The sequence below is a fragment of the Schistocerca nitens genome, chromosome 9 (assembly GCF_023898315.1).
Source record: "Schistocerca nitens isolate TAMUIC-IGC-003100 chromosome 9, iqSchNite1.1, whole genome shotgun sequence".
NCBI classification, from domain to species: domain Eukaryota; kingdom Metazoa; phylum Arthropoda; class Insecta; order Orthoptera; family Acrididae; genus Schistocerca; species Schistocerca nitens.
In genome coordinates, this window is record NC_064622.1 from 96,524,905 (window position 1) to 96,538,141 (window position 13,237).

A 13,237-nucleotide genomic window follows, 5' to 3' on the forward strand; every position below is an offset into this window, starting at 1 on the left:
GGCCGTAGACTTAGGTGCCACTTCGTTGCTATCGTCACTCACCCGTTGCACAGAAGGCTGATAGCGCGACACACGTTTGATCTGCCTCTCACTATAACCATTCTGACGAAAAGTGACTTCGAGATGTGATAGCTCAGCTGCCAAACTTTCAGGGTCTGAGATAACGTGGGCCCTGTGAACCAAGGTACGAAGTACTCCTTCACGCTGAGCTGGATGGTGACAACTAGCAGCTGGCAGATACAAGTCAGTGTGAGTAGGCTTCCTAAAAACAAAATGTCCCAACCTACCATCAGTCTTCCTTCTGACCAACACATCAAGGAAGGGAAGGCATCCATTCTTTTCCACCGTCATAGTGAGCTGAGCATTCGGGTGGATTGAATTCAGGTGTTCCAAAAACCGGTTTAAATTCTCACTACCACGAGGCCAAACAACAAAAGTATCGTCTACATATCTGAAAAAACACGCAAGTTTCGAGGTCTCTGACTCCAATGCACGTTCCTCAAAGTCCTCCATAAACAAATTGGCCACAATAGGTGACAACGGGTTTCCCATTGCAACTCCATCAGTCTGTTCGTAGTACTGACCATTGAATAAAAAGTAAGTGGAAATCAGCATATGTCGAAGCAAATTTGTTAACTCGACACCAAGCTTAACCTCAGTTAGCTGCAACGAATCAGAGGGAGGAACGCGAGTGAAAAGATAAAGGGTTCTGTCTACAATCAAAAAATAGAGGGTCAGAATTAGTGCTACCTCACCTGTTGATTAATAGTCACTATCGATATTTCTGATGTTGATTAGCTTTGGTTGTGTGTTGACTCTGCGGTTGTTTGTACTGTGTGTGGTATCTTCCTTGTTTCTCCTCTATGAACCGAGGTATTAAATTCCCTTGCACATTGCTTCCTCCTTGCAGTTGTGCCTTGAGAATGACAGGATGTGCTCCTGTCTAAATATCGGCGGTGGTCGACGACGTCACCCGACAGCAAACCCGTAAGTAATCTGAACATTCAGTTCGCCGGGAAAAGTTAAGGTCTCACACTGTCGAGAATGTTCTTAAAACTTATCGTGAACACCACTGCCCCGATTACATGACGTCGTTTTTTTTTTTTTTTTTGGGAACACGAAGTACTTGAATGGCTGCAAACGGTCTGCAAGTAGCCGAACGTAACCACTTCCTCTCAATGATCGGTTCAGTTAGACCAGAGGTCTGGGTTCGTGGCTTCGTGGGGACTGCGCTACACTCTAACCCTAGCATCAGCTCTTACCAAATGAAATCTGGACACATCTGACCAGACCACGGTTTTCCAGTCGTCTAGTGTCCAACCGATACGGCCACGAGCCAAGGAGCAGATCTGCAGGCGATGTCGTGCTATTAGCAAATGGTTCAAATGGCTCTGAGCACTATGGGACTCAACTTCTGAGGTCATTATGTAAGTAGGCTGTTTATGTTTTCTTATTGGCAATGTTACGTAGCGCTCTGTATGAAAATCACTGGCTGTGCTGTGTGAAGTCTGTGGCTGCTTTGCATTGTTGTAATACTCGCCATTGTAGTGTTGGGCAGCTGGATGTTAACAGCGCGTAGCGTTGCGCAGTTGGAGGTGAGCCGCCAGCAGTGGTGGATGTGAGGAGAGAGATGGCGGAGTTTTGAGATTTGTAATACTGGATATCATGAACTGCTATACACATTATGACTTTTGAACACTATTGAGGTAAATACATTGTTTGTTCTCTATTAAACTCTTTCATTTGCTAACTATGCCTATCAGTAGTTACTGCCTTCCGTAGTTTGAATCTTTTATTTAGCTGGCAGTAGTGGCGCTCGCTGTATTGCAGTAGTTCGAGTAACGAAGATTTTTGGTGAGGTAAGTGATTGGTGAAACGTATAGGTTAATGTTAGTCAGGGCCATTCTTTTGTAGGGATTTTTGAAAGTCAGATTGCGTTGCGCTAAAAATATTGTGTGTCAGTTTAAGCACAGTCGTGTATAATTGTTCTAAGGGGACGTTTCAATTAGTCCCCTAGAACTTAGAACTAGTTAAACCTAACTAACCTAAGGACATCACACACATCCATGCCCGAGGCATGATTCGAACCTGCGACCGTAGCGGTCTCGCGGTTCCAGACTGCAGCGCCTAGAACCGCAGGGTCACTTCGGCCGGCTGCTATTAGCATAGGCCCTCGCTTCGGTCTCTGCTGCTAGCCCATTAACGACAGATTCCGCCGCAGTGTCCTAACGAGTACGTCCCACACTGATTTCTGCGATTATTTCATGCAGTGCTGCTTGTCTGTTAGCACCGACAAAGCTACGCAAACGCCGCTGGTATCGCTCGTTAACTGAATGTCATCGCCCACTGCGTTGTCCTTTGTGAGAGGTACTGCACGAAATTTGGTATTCTCGGCACACTCATGACACTGTGGACCTTGGAATATTCAATCCCCTAACGATGGAAGAGCAGTTGAACGGAATGGACAGTGTCTTGAAAGGAGGGTTTAAGGTGAACATCAACAAAAGCAAAACAAGGATAATGGACTGTAGTCGAATTAAGTGGGGTGATGCTGAGGGAATTAGATTAGGAAATGAGCCTCTTAAAGTAGTAAAGGAGTTTTGCTGTTTGGGGAGCAAAATAACTGATGATTGTCGAAGAGAGGATATAAAATGTAAACTGGCAATGGCAAGGAAAGCGTTAGTGAATAAGAAAAATGTGTTAACATCAAGTACAGATTTAAATGTCAGGAAGTTTTTTCTGAAAGTATTTGTATGGAGTGTAGCCATGTATGGAAGTGAAACGTGGACGATAAATAGCTTAGACAAGAAGAGAATACAAGCTTTCGAAATGTGGTGCTACAGAAGAATGCTGAAGATTAGATGGGTAGATCACATAACTAATGAGGAGGTATTGAATAGAATTGGGGAGAAGAGGAACTTGTGGCACAACTTGACTAGAAGAAGGGATCGGTTGGTAGGATATGTTCAGAGACATCGAGCGATCACCAATTTAGCATTGGAGGGCAGCGTGGAGGGTAAAAATCGTAGAGGGAGACTAAGAGATGAATACACTAAGCAGATTCAGAAGGATGTAGGCTGCAGTAGGTACTGGCAGATGGAGAAGCTTGCACAGAATACAGTAGTATGGAGAGCTGCATCAAACCAGTCTCAGGACTGAAGACCACAACAACAACAACAACGATGTCCGAAACGGAATGTCCTATGCGTCTAGCTCCTACTACCATTCCGCGATCAAAGACTGTTAGTGCCCACTGTGCAGTCATAACGGCGTCGCAAACCTTTCCTCATGAACCACCGGAGTTCAAATGACAGCTCCACCAATGCACTACCATTTTACACCTCGTGGACGCGATACTGCCGCCATCAGCATATGTGCATATTGCTGTCCGATTACTTTTGTCACTTCAGTGTACAAGGTAACTGAACAGCGCATTAATGTTGACCGATCACCGTGTAGGACACAGAGGTGACGCGTAGTCGCTTGAGAAAGGCGGGCCCGTCCCGCCGGAGGTTCTAGTCCTCCTGTTGTGCTTAGCACAAGTTAGTTTAAGTTCGTTTACAATACAATCCGACCTTTATCAAAGTCGGAAACGTGATGGTACGCATTTCTCCTCTTTACACGATGCATCGCAACAACGTTCCACCAGGCAACGCCGGTCAACTGCTGTTAGCGTATGAGAAATCGGTTGGAAACTTTCCTCATGTCAGCACGTTGTAGGTGTCGCCACCGGCGCCAACCTTGTGTGAATGCTCTGAAAAATTGTTCAAATGGCTCTGAGCACTATGGGACGTAACTACTGTGGTCATCAGTCCCCTAGAACTTAGAACTACTTAAACCTAACTAACCTAAGGACATCACACACATCCATGCCCGAGGCGGGATTCGAACCTGCGACCGTAGCAGTCGCGCGGTTCCGGACTGCGCGCCTAGAACCGCTAGACCACCGCGGCCGGCAGTGCTCTGAAAAGCTAATCATTTGCATATCACAGCATATTCTTCCTGTCGGTTAAATTTCGCGTTTGTAGCACGTCATCTTCGTGGTGTAGCAATTTTAATGGGCCATAGGTTTTTATTCAAGTACAGAGAGAAGATATTCTATGCACGAAAATCATTATTTTTCGTAACAATTTCTATTTTTTTTTTTTGTTCAACATGCCCAGAAAATATGAGAGGCCTGGTGGAGAGGCTCATAACAAGCATAATCCATATAGCAACCTATGTCCGCATGTCTTAGCGCATGGCGCTAGGCGTCCATGAACAGCGTCGCGCGTCACGGTACTAGGTCTGCAGGGCAACGATTGAAATGTGTTTGTGGCCTCAAGGTAAAAGACGCGTCGGGTTGAAATTTTATGACCTTTATTTGCAAACGATGTAGGCGATATAGTTGCGGATATTTCAAGCGGGACAACGCTATGGGTTTTCCTCCTCTCGCTGGGACTTTAATGTGTTGCTTTTGGCTGTATAAATGCCTGTTTGACGGGTGTTGAATAGAGAGTGGCATCTGTGCTCACTGCAGAGTCTGGTTCGCCCTGCGTGAGTCTGGCATCAAACGAGGACACTGTTGTGTTACTGCATGGAGCGGATAGGAAATGGAGCGCTCTTCCTGTGAGGAACGGGCAGACAAACACTGTACTTACTGGGCGGCGGATGGAAATGCTCACGCTGCCCAACGTTTGTACTTTCGGCGGTTTCCGAATCTTCGAGTGTCAGATCTACCCACATTTACTGTCATCCGTAGGCCCCTACGAGAGACAGGTTCACTTGAGGTACGTTTTCCACTGGCACGTCCTCACAATGGCACATGCGTATTTAAGGCCTGCTTCGAAACCCAGAGTATTCATTTTGTGTTTACAGGTACGAAGGCCTGACCGGCTCGGTCGTCACCGCACGTACACCAGGGCTTGAAGAGGAAGCGTTGGCACTGCTGGAAAATACACCCTCAACAAGCCCGTAGCGTGTTGCACGGGAAATGGACATAGGCCATTCCACAATTTGGCAGGTGTGGCATGAAGGTCATGTGGGCCCCTAGAACCTTCAGAAGGTTCACAACCTTAACCCCGGTGATTTTTCACGTCGAGTTGAACTCTGCGAGTGGTTTTTTCGGAGGTGTGCTACTCAACCGGACGTTCCGAACCGTATACACACAAGGTTGGCGCCGGTGGCGACACCTACAACGTGCTGACACGAGGAAAGTTTCCAACTGATTTCTCATACACAAACAGCAGTTGACCGGCGTTGCCTGGAGAAACGTTGTTATGATGCCTCGTGTAAGGAGCAGAAACGCGTACCATCACGTTTCCAACTTTGATAAAGGGCTGATTGTAGCCTATCGCGATTGCGGTCTATCGTATCGCGACATTGCTGCTCGCGTTGGTCGGGATCCAATGACTGTTAGCAGAATATGGAATCGGTCGTTTCAGGAGGGTAATACGGAACGCCGTGCTGGATCCCAACGGCCTCGTATCACTAGCAGTTGAGATGACAGGCGTCTTATTCGCATGCCTGTAACGGATCTTGCAGCCACGTCTCGATCCCTGAATCAAAAGTTGGGGACGTTTGCATGACAGCAACAATCTGCACGACCAGTTCGACGACGTTTGCAGCAGCATGGACTATCAACTCGGAGACCATGGCTGTGGTTACCCTTGACGGTGCATCACAGACAGGAGCGTCTGTGATGGTGTACTCAACGACAAACCTGGGTGCACGAATGGCGAAACGTCATTTCTTCGGATGAATCCAGGTTCTGTTTACAGCATCATGGTAGTCGCATCCGTGTTGGGCGACATCGCGGTGAACGCACATTGGAAGCGCGTATTCGTCATCGCCATACTGTCGTATCACCCGGCGTTATGCCATGGGTGCCATTGGTTACACGTCTCGGTCACCTCTTGTTCGCATTGACGGCACTTTGAACAGTGGACGTTACATTTCAGATTTCTTACGACCCGTGGCTCTACCCTTGATTCGATCCCTGCGAAACCCTACATTTCAGCAGGATAATGAACTACCGCATGTTGCAGGTCCTGTACGGGCCTTTCTGGATACAGAAAATGTTCGACTGCTGCCCTGGCCAGCACTTTCTCCAGATTTCTCACCAATTGAAAACGTCTGGTCAATGGTGGCCGAGCAACTGGCTCGTCACAATCCGCCAGTCACTACTCTGGATGAATTGTATTACCGTGTTGAAGCTGCATGGGCAGCTGTACCTGCACACGCCATCCAAGCTCTGTTTGACATAATGCCTAGGCGCATCAAGGCCGTTATTACGGCCAGAGGTGGTTGTTCTGGGTACTGATTTCTCAGGATCTATGCACCCAAATTGCATGAAAATGTAATCAGATGTCAGTTCTACTATAATATATCTGTCCAATGAATGCCCGTTTACCATCTGAATTTCTTCTTGGTGTAGCAATTTTAATGGCCAGTAGTGCATAATACTTCGGAGAAGTCTGGGGAAGGTTCCGCTAAACCGAGAAAACCCGAACTGTTCTAGCGTAACTACAAGCGCTGTAACGAAGACGACGAACGCTGGAGAAGAGAAGGCGACGTGTCGACGTCGGCTAATGGTGCACCGATTACGACCGCGCCACGACTGAAGCGCCCTCTAGCCAAAGAGAATATAGGTACCGCCTCCGCCAACCTCGGCTGGACAGTATTTGATCAGTTGTAGACTGGCACTCACGAATAGTTATTACCGATCCCTATACATTGCTTGTTTGGACATTGTCTATAAGGAAGAACACTACCGTTTGCATGTCGCCCATCGCTTGCGACACTTGTTCACAATTAAATATTGTCAATCTTGTTATTTGTAATAAAAACTATTAATGTGAAACTTCCTCACAGATTAAAACTGTGTGCCGGACCGAGACTCGAACTCAGGACCTTTGCCTTTCGCAGGCAAGTGCTCTACCAACTAAGCTACCCAAACGCGACTCACGCCCCGTCCTCACAGTTTTAATTCCGCCAGTACCTCGTCTCCTATCTTCCAAACTTCACAGAAGCTCTCCTGCGAACCTTGCAGAACTAGCACTCCTGGAAGAAAGGATATTACGGAGACATGGCTTAGCCACAGCCTGGAGGATGCTTCTAGAATGAAATTTTCACTCTACAGCGGGGTGTGCGCTGATATGAAACTTCCTGGCAGATTAAAAAATATCATTTCTTCCAGGATACTAGTTCTGCAAGGTTCGCAGGAGAGCTTCTGCGCAGTTTGGAAGGTAGGCGAAGAGGTACTGGCGGAATTAAAGCTGTGAGGACGGGGCGTGAGTCGTGTTTGGGTAGCTCAATTGGTAGAGCACTTGCCCGCGAAAGGTCAAGGTCCGGATAACGAGTCTCGGTCCGGCACACAGTTTTAATATGCCAGGAAGTTTGATATCAGCGCACACTCCACTGTAGAGTGAAAATTTCATTCTACAACTATTAATGTGATTTGCTTGAATTGTTGTATAGCATTCCGAGAACGCAGCATCTTTTAGGTGCCCTATACGAGACGAGTGGGCAGGGACCCACATGAACAATGCATCGGATGGCAGAGGAGGACCTCATACCAGCCATTTTGTCCAGAACTAGCTGTAAGATAACATTGACATGTTCTAGTCATAAGATTTCTGGCCCCCGAATTGTCAGGATTTGAACCCCCTGGACTACTATGTTTGGAGCGTAGTCCAAAGGGTTACCAACAAGACGAACCACAGTGATGTCGCATCTCTAGGCACCGTTATCGAAGCAGCATTCCCGAATACGGACAGCGCTGTTTTAAAGAGCTCGAGCGACCGCTCCAGTACAAGATTGGAGTCGGGCATTGCGGCTGAAGGGGGTTACATCGAGTAATGTTACTCTTGAAAGATACCGCTACTTATATGTAAAAGGATTTTCATTTTCATTTGTATTTTGTTTTAAAAAATTTGCTTAGAAAAAGCGTATCATTTGTCGGGATTTAAGCGCCGCACCCTGTAGTTCGCGGGACGTAGGAACAGGTGAGCGGGGACCGCATCCAGAGCCGAACCCTGACCTGCGCCTGATGACGTCCATATTTCGTCTAAAAACAGCGCCGACAGCGGCTGAGTCCTTCCGCGCGCTGACGGATGTGAAGCAGCTACGCGCTGGCGAGCCCGCTCCGCGCGTACGCGTTTCGGAATACGCCCCCACCTTGCGACACACCTTACTCCGTCGCATCCCGGCTGGCACTCTGCCGGTGGCTGTCTGGCCTTCCTCTTTGGCGCAATCCCCCGCACGTGGTTGCGTGCAGAGCCTCCTGTTGCACTTATGTTGACTAAACAGGACCCTCCGACACCGCACTGTATTTTCTTTCGATCCTTTATAGCGCAGTTTGGGTCAGTGGGAATCCCGGAGATTTGCAAACTGACCGGTAGGGATATTCCGTGAGCAACCTCTCCCGCAAATAATTCTAAATTTTCCACCGCCTTTCCGGCGCAGTCTTTTTCTTTCTGACTACTGTTTTGTTCGACTTGATTTATGTTGGTGGTACAAGCTGAAATACTGATGTACCTTCCCAACTGTAAATCACGGCTGTCAGCCGGCCAGTGTGGCCGATCGGTTCTAGGCGCTTCAGTCTGGGACTGATGACGTCAGATTTTAAGTCCCATAGTGCTCACAGCCATTTGAACTATCACGGCTGTTAAATCATCGGGACTGTGGCATGTGTGATTGATGTTTCTGCAACCCAACGTCGTGTTGGTGTTGTTCCTGTTGTATGTTGTTGTTGCGGCCACAAGTCCGAAGACTGATTTGAGGAAATTCTGCCCTCTTGTCTAGCCAGTGCAAGCCTTGTATCTACATAGCTACTGCAGCCAATATCCATATGATGCTGCTTACTGTTTTCAGCCTTCGCGCCTCCATTTACAATTGTAATTAACCTCTACCCCCACCCCCCACCCCGCCCCTCACCCCAACTGCTTGATGCTTCAGGGTATGCCTTGTATCGTCTTTTAAGTCAAGTGGAGCCTTAAAACCACTTTGTCCCCAATGCGAGCCGGCCGAAGTGGCCGTGCGGTTAAAGGCGCTGCAGTCTGGAACCGCAGGACCGCTACGGTCGCAGGTTCGAATCCTGCCTCGGGCATGGATGTTTGTGATGTCCTTAGGTTAGTTAGGTTTAACTAGTTCTAAGTTCTAGGGGACTAATGACCTCAGCAGTTGAGTCCCATAGTGCTCAGAGCCATTTGAACCATTTTTTCTCTCCAATGCGATGCAATAACTCTTCATTAGATATTCGAATTACCAATTTAAACTTCAGCATTCTTGTGTAGCATCTCATATCAAAAGCTTCCATTCTATTCCATTTTGTATTGTTTATCGACTGCGTTTCCCTTCTGTAAGAGGCTGCACTCGAAATAAAGAGTTTAAGAGAAGAGATCGCACACTTGGATTGATAGTCAGTGTTTTCAGAATGAGATTTTCACTCTGCAGCGTAGTGTGCGCTGATATGAAACTTCCTGGCAGATTAAAACTGTGTGCCGGACCTACACTCGAACTCGGGACCTTTGCCTTTCGCGGGCAAGTGCTCTACCAACTGAGCTACCCAAGAACGACTCACGCCCCGTCCTCACAGCTTTAATTCCGCCAGTACCTCGTGTCCTACCTTCCAAACTTTACAGAAGCTCTCCTGCGAACCTTGCAGAATTAGCACTCCTGAAAGAAAGGACATTGCGGAGACATGGCTTAGCCACAGCCTAGGCAAAGGTCCCGAGTTCGAGTCTCGGTCTGGCACACATTTTTAATCTGCCAGGAAGTTTCATATCAGCGCACACTCCACTGCAGAGTGAAAATCTCATTCTGGAAACATCCCCCAGGCTGTGGCTAAGCCATGTCTCCGCAATATCCTTTCTTTCAGGAGTGCTAGTTCTACAAGGTTCGCAGGAGAGCTTCTGTAAAATTTGAAAGGTAGGAGACGAGGTACTGGCGGAATTAAAGCTGTGAGGACAGGGCGTGAGTCATGCTTGGGTACCTCAGTTGGCAGAGCACTTGCCGACGAAAGGCGAAGGTCCCGAGTTCGAGTCTCGGTCCGGCACACAGTTTTAATCTGCCAGGATGTTTCAATCAGTGTTTTATACTCTATTTACTTTCGTCCCCGTCGGTTATTTTCTTGCTCAAATAGCAATCTAATGTACTGCTTCTAACATTTCCTAATCCACTTCCTTTAGCATTCTCTGACTTAATCCACTAACTCCGTTAACATTGTTTTGCTTTCATTATTGTTCATGTTATAATCTACTAGCTGAGAAACTGGGGTTGCCCAGGTATATATTTATTCTCATCTTGTACGTTTCAGTCCGATCTCCTCCTTGTCCCTCTCCCTGCCCATATTCTCTTCCCGAGTCCATCGCCACCTCCCACATATCCCTATCCATCTCCACCTTTCTCTCCCTGTCTGTCTCCGCCAACTTCTCTCTCTGTATGTCTCCTCCAGCTTCTCTCTCTGTCAATCTCCTTCTCCCTCCTCTGTCCATATCCTGTCTTCCCTTTCTCTGATCACCTCCTCCTTCCCCTACCTCTCCCTATATCCACTTCCTGCTCTCTCACTCTCTCACTGTCCATCTGCTGCTTCCCCTCTTTCCATCTCCTCCTCGCGCCCTTAATTCCATCTCTTCCTCCTCGCTCTTTCTGTCTATCTGCCCTTGCCACTCACCCTATCCGTCTCCTGTCTCCCTCTTGCTGGTTCTTTCCTCCTCCCTCTCTTTCTATCTATTCCCCTTTCATTTCTCTGTTCATCTCCTTCTCTCCCCTTTCTCTGTACATTTCTCTCCCTCTCTCTCTCTCTCTGTTCATTTCCTCATCGACCCGCATCTGTGTCCATCTCCTTCCCCATCGCAGTCTATCCATCTCCTCCTCCACCTTCTTTCTCCACATTGCTACCCACACTGCAAAGAGGTTAGAGGTTGTTACCCTCACAGCTTTCTTTCCTGATCAGAGTGGTGTCTCCTAAATTTGACTGAAATCGTTCCAGGTGTTTAGGATGAGCCTTTTACCCATGCAATTACTTGCATACGAACATGTCAGATATAATTCACATATATTTAACTTATTTCAAATGTATTTGTACACATATTTCACCTATATTTCTAGCGAACTCCACCCTGCAGTTACATTTTCAAGCAGCTCAATGTTTGTGACGTACCTCCTGAATTATGAGTCTTACAATGAAATCATTCTGCAGGTACATCCAGTGGTATATGTGTGTACTGTCTGCCAAACATGTTATGCGTAGAGCTGGTAGTAAAGAAGTGATAACTGAAAACCTTATGTGCGATGTGGCAGTTTTTTCATGTATCTCAGTTTTTATGACGTCACGTCTCCTGAACAATGTGTCATACAAAATATACTCAGCGGTATACATAGACACTGTCTGTTGTGAGTCGATATATTAGAAAAGAAATAATAAACTCAAACGTTATGCATGATTTAGCAGCTATTCACGCTTCCCAGTATTTGTCACTGTATCTCCTGAAATAAACTGAGATGTCAAGAGTTATCAGATATCTCGTAATGTTATGTCCGAAGTCTTTTTGCCACGCAAAGTACAGCAACTCGACGTGGCGAGGACTCAACAAGCCGCTGGGAGTCCCCTGCACAAATGCTGAGCCATGATGCCTCTATAGCCGCCTACAATTGCGAAAGTCTTACAGATACAGGATTTTGCGCACGATCTGACCTCTCGATTATATCCCATAAATGTTTAATGGAATTCATGTCGGACGGTCTGGGTGGCCAAATCATTCGCTCGAGCTGTCCAGAATGTTCTTCAAACTACACCTGAAGTTATGTAAGAGAGAATATGTGCTTCGATAAGTGCCGAAGAGATAAAGAATACCACTCAAACCATGATAAGGAGATTGCAGCAGTGCATTGATACCAGTGGTCATCGCTTTGAACATCTTCTGTAAATGGACGATCATGCTACCATTTTGACCTTCGTTGAACTTCAAAGGCACATCATTGGATTCGTCTCGACAGCCGCTATCAGAAAATAAGTACCAAACTATAGCATCCCAATTTAAAAAAAAAAAACAATGTTGATCTTCATATCTCTGACGCGACCCCAACTAGCAACAAAAAACCAACGTCATATTATAGCCCCCGTTGCCCCATGCAACATTTGTCCCCACAAACTTTTCAGCTACTATCACACTTTCGGAGTTATTCTTGGTGGCAATAGTTAGTGAGTCACACTGTATAAGTATGTATGTATGTATGTTTCTATGCATGTATAGTGACGGCTCCAGGCAAGACATTTGTAAAATCTGCGTAATATATGCAAAAAACATTTATCTGTGTTATTATATTTCATTTCTGTGTGAACAGTTATCGATTATGTGGATTCTGTGTAAAAGAAATAATCATTTTGTATTTTTATGTATGTATAATATTATGGACATACAGAGAGAGAAGTTGGCGGAGACAGACAGGGAGAGAAAGGTGGAGATGGATAGGGATATGTGGGAGGTGGCGATGGACTCGGGAAGAGAATATGGGCAGGGAGAGGGACAAGGAGGAGATCGGACTGAAACGTACAAGATGAGAATAAATATATACCTGGGCAACCCCAGTTTCTCAGCTAGTAGATTATAACATGAACAATAATGACTAGTGACATGACATTGTTGTTTGGTAACATGAAGGGCATGAACGGCTACAAATGATCCGTAAGTAGCCGAACATAACGATTTTCAGTCAGTGATCGCTTCAGCTGGACCAGAGGCCCAGTCCACTCTACGTAAAGACGGTCGACACCATTATGGAGCCACCCCTAGCTTGCAGAGTGCGTTGTTGGCAACCTGTGTCCATGGCTTTGTGGGGTCTGGGCCACACTCGAACCCTGCCATCAGCTCTTACTCACTAAAATCGGAACTCATCTGATCAGGCCACCGTTCTTGAGTCGCCTAGGATCCAACCAATGTGGTCACGAGCCCAGGAGAGGCACTGCAGGCGATGTCGATGTCAGCCCTCTAACGCCACATTTCGCCGCACTACCCTAACGGATACGTTCTTTGCGCGCCCCACACTGATTTATGCGGTTATTTCATGCAGTGTTGTTTGTTTGTTAGCGCAGACAACTCTTCGCAAACGAGGCTACTGTAGGTCGTTAAGTGAAGGCCGTCGGCCACTGCACTGTCCATGGTGAGAAGTAATGCTTGAAATTTTATATTCTCAGCACAGTCTTGACACTGTGAATCTCGGAGTACTGAACACTCCAACGGTTTTCGAAATGGAA